Here is a 4509-nt window from a genome sequence, read left to right as displayed (position 1 = left end):
TTGGTATGGAACCTGAGCTCCAAAAGCGTTTTGAGCACCACTCGGCATATGCTATGATTGGGGAACTGAATACTTTATTTCAGACCCAAGCCCGTGCGGAGAGGTATGATGCCTCCGAAAGGTTCTTTAACTGCAAGATGGAGGAGAACAGCTCCGTTAGCGAGCACGTGCTTAGAATGTCTGGGTACGCCGACCGCCTGAGACAACTGGGAATTGAGATTCCTAATGAATTAGGCATTGACCGGGTTCTTCAGTCACTACCACCTAGCTATAAAAGTTTTGTGGTGAACTACAATATGCAAGGGATGGATAGGACACTTCCTCAGCTCCTCGCGATATTAAAAACCGCGGAGGTGGAAATCAAAAAGGAGCATCAAGTGTTGATGGTCAATAAGACCACCAGTTTCAAGAAGGCAAAGGGTAAGAAGGGAAATTTCAAGAAGGGTGGCAAAACTGTTGCCACTCCCGCGAAGAAGCCCAAATCTGGACCTAAGCCGGATACTGAGTGCTTCTACTGCAAGGGGACTGGCCACTGGAAGCGTAACTGCCCCAAGTACTTGGCAGATAAGAAGGCTGGCAACGTCAAAGGTATATTTGATATACATCTTATTGATGTGTACCTTACTAGTACTCGTAGTAGCACCTGGGTATTTGATACTGGTTCAGTTGCTCACATTTGTAACTCGAAACAGGAGCTACAGAATAAACGAAGACTAGCAAGAGATGAGGTGACTATGCGCGTCGGGAATGGATCAAAAGTTGATGTGATTGCCGTCGGCACGCTCCCTCTACATTTATCTTCGGGATTAGTTTTAAACCTTAGTAATTGTTATTTGGTGCCTGCGTTGAGCATGAACATTATATCAGGATCTTGTTTAATGCAAGACGGTTATTCATTTAAATCAGAGAATAATGGTTGTTCGATTTATATGAGTAATATCTTTTATGGTCATGCACCACTTGTGAATGGTTTATTTCTATTAAGTCTCGATAGTAGTGACACACATATTCATAATGTTAATGCCAAAAGGTGCAAAGTGGATAATGATAGTTCAACATATTTGTGGCACTGCCGTCTAGGTCATATTGGTATAAAACGCATGAAGAAACTCCATTCTGATGGACTACTTGAATCACTTGATTTTGAATCATTTGATACATGTGAACCATGCCTCATGGGTAAGATGACTAGAACCCCGTTTTCAGGCATAATGGAACGGGCCAGTGACTTGTTGGAGATCATACATACTGATGTGTGCGGACCAATGAGTGTTACAACGTGCGGTGGATATCGTTACTTCCTAACCTTCACAGATGACTTGAGTAGATATGGGTATATTTACTTAATGAAAAACAAGTCTGAGACATTTGAAAAATTCAAGGAATTTCAGAATGAAGTGGAGAATCATCGTAACAAGAAAATTAAATTTCTACGATCGGATCGTGGAGGTGAATATTTGAGTTACGAGTTTGGCACGCATTTAAGACAATGTGGAATTGTTTCACAACTTACGCCGCCTGGAACACCACAACGCAATGGTGTGTCCGAACGTCGTAATCGTACTTTATTGGATATGGTACGGTCTATGATGTCTCTTACTGATTTGCCACTGTCGTTTTGGGGTTATGCATTAGAGACAGCCGCATTCACTTTAAATAGGGCACCATCTAAATCCGTTGAAACGACACCGTATGAATTATGGTTTGGCAAGAAACCTAAGCTGTCCTTTCTTAAAGTTTGGGGATGCGAAGCTTATGTAAAAAGGCTACAACCTGATAAGCTCGAACCCAAGTCGGAAAAATGCGTCTTCATAGGATACCCTAAAGAAACAATTGGGTACACCTTCTATCACAGATCCGAAGGAAAAGTGTTTGTCGCTAAGAACGGGTCCTTTCTAGAGAAGGAGTTTCTCTCGAAAGAAGTGAGTGGGAGGAAGGTAGAGCTCGATGAGGTTATTGAACCTTCTCTCGAATTTGAGTGTAGCGCAGCACCAGAAACTGTTCCCGTGCATCCTGCATCAGCTAGAGAGGAAGCTAATGATAATGATCATGAAGTTTTGAATGAGACAACTACTGAACTTCGCAGGTCGACGAGAACACGTAATACTCCTGAGTGGTACAATGTTCGTGTCATGAATGTCATGTTGTTGGACAACGATGAACCTGCGAATTATGAGGAAGCGATGATGAGCCCATACTCCGAAAAATGGTTAGAAGCCATGAAATCCGAAATGGGATCCATGTATGAAAACCAAGTATGGACTTTGGTAGACTTACCGAATGACCGAAAAGCCGTTGAGAACAAATGGATTTTCAAGAAGAAAACAGATGCTGATGGAAATGTTACCGTCTATAAAGCTCGACTTGTCGCAAAAGGTTTTCGACAAATTCAAGGAGTTGACTACGATGAGACTTTCTCACCCGTAGCGATGCTAAAGTCTGTTCGGATTATGTTAGCAATTGCTGCATTTTTCGATTACGAAATCTGGCAGATGGATGTCAAAACTGCGTTCCTTAATGGTCACATCGAGGAAGAGTTATACATGGTTCAGCCCAAAGGTTTTGTCCATCCTAAGGATGCTAATAAGGTATGCAAACTTCAGCGTTCCATTTATGGGCTGAAGCAAGCATCTCGGAGTTGGAATCTCCGTTTTGATAAGGTGATCAAAGGGTTTGGATTTGTCCAAACTCACGGAGAAGCTTGTATTTACAAGAAAGTGAGTGGGAGCTCTGTAGCATTTCTAATACTGTATGTGGATGACATATTGCTGATCGGGAATGATATAGAACTTCTTAAAAGTGTTAAAGGCTATTTGAATAAAAGTTTTTCAATGAAAGACCTTAGTGAAGCAGCTTACATATTAGGCATCAAGATTTATAGAGATAGATCAAGACGCCTGATAGGACTTACACAAAGTACATACCTTGACAAAGTTTTGAAAAGGTTCAAAATGGATCAAGCAAAGAAAGGGTTCTTGCCCATGTTGCAAGGTAAGATATTGAGTAAGACTCAGTGTCCAGCTTCGGCAGAAGATAGAGAAAAGATGAATAGTATCCCCTATGCCTCAGCCATAGGCTCTATTATGTATGCCATGCTATGTACTAGACCAGACGTGTGTCATGCTGTTAGTTTGACTAGCAGGTACCAAAGTGATCCAGGAGTGGAACACTGGACAACAGTTAAGAATATCCTTAAGTACCTAAAAAGGACTAAAGAAATGTTTCTCGTTTATGGAGGTGACGAACAGCTCGTCGTAAAGGGTTACGTCGATGCTAGTTTTGACACTGATCCGGATGACTCTAAGTCTCAATCCGGATACGTATTTATTTTGAATGGTGGTGCAGTTAGCTGGAGGAGTTCCAAGCAGAGCGTTGTGGCAGCATCAACAACTGAAGCGGAATATGTGGCTGCTTCAGAAGCGGCACAGGAAGGAGTTTGGATGAAGGAGTTCATATCTGAACTTGGTGTGGTTCCGAGTGCGTTGGATCCCATGGACATCTATTGTGACAACACTGGTGCCATAGCCAACGCCAAGGAGCCGAGGTCTCACAAGAATTCCAAGCATATTAAACGCCGGTTTCACACTATTCGTGAATATGTCAAGGATGGTGACATAAAGATTTGCAAAGTACATACGGATCTGAATGTCGCAGACCCGTTGACTAAACCTCTTCCACGAGCAAAACATGATCAACACCAAGACTCCATGGGTGTTAGATTTATTACAATGTAAACTAGATTATTGACTCTAGTGCAAGTGAGAGACTGTTGGAAATATGCCCTAGAGGCAATAATAAATTTGTTATTATCATATTTCATTGTTCTTGATAAATGTTTATTGCCCATGCTATAATTGTATTGATTGGAAACTCAAATACATGTGTGGATAAATAAACAAATACCGTGTCCCTAATACGCCTCTACTAGATTAGCTCGTTGATTAAAGATGGTTAAGGTTTCCTAACCATAGACATGTGTTGTCATTTAATAACGAGATCATATCATTAGGAGAATGATGTGATGGACAGACCCAAACCTAAACATAGCTTTTGATCGTGTCACTTAAGTTTAAGTTGCTTATGTTTTATTATGTCAAGTATTATTTCTTTAGACCATGAGATCATGCCACTCCCTAGTACCGGAAGAATACTTTGTGGGCATCAACCGTCATCTCGTAACCTGGTGATCATAAAGGTGTTTTTCAGGTATCTCAGAAGGTGCTTGTTGGGTTGTATGGATCAAGACTGGGATTTGTCACTCCTTGTGACGGAGAGATATCTCTGGGCCCTCTCGGTAATATAACATCCTAATGAGCTTGCAAGCATGCGACTAATGTGTTTAGTTGCGGGGGTATTATATTACGGAACGAGTAAAGAGAACTTGCCGGTAACGAGATTAAACTAGGTATGGCGATACCGGCGATCAAATCTCGGGCAAGTAATATATCGCGAGACAAAGAGAATTGGATACTGGATTAATTGAATCCTCGACATAGTGGTTCAACCGAT

Source organism: Brachypodium distachyon, chromosome 1 (assembly GCF_000005505.3).
Source record: "Brachypodium distachyon strain Bd21 chromosome 1, Brachypodium_distachyon_v3.0, whole genome shotgun sequence".
Lineage (NCBI taxonomy): Eukaryota > Viridiplantae > Streptophyta > Magnoliopsida > Poales > Poaceae > Brachypodium > Brachypodium distachyon.
Note: the sequence above shows the minus strand (reverse complement) of the source record.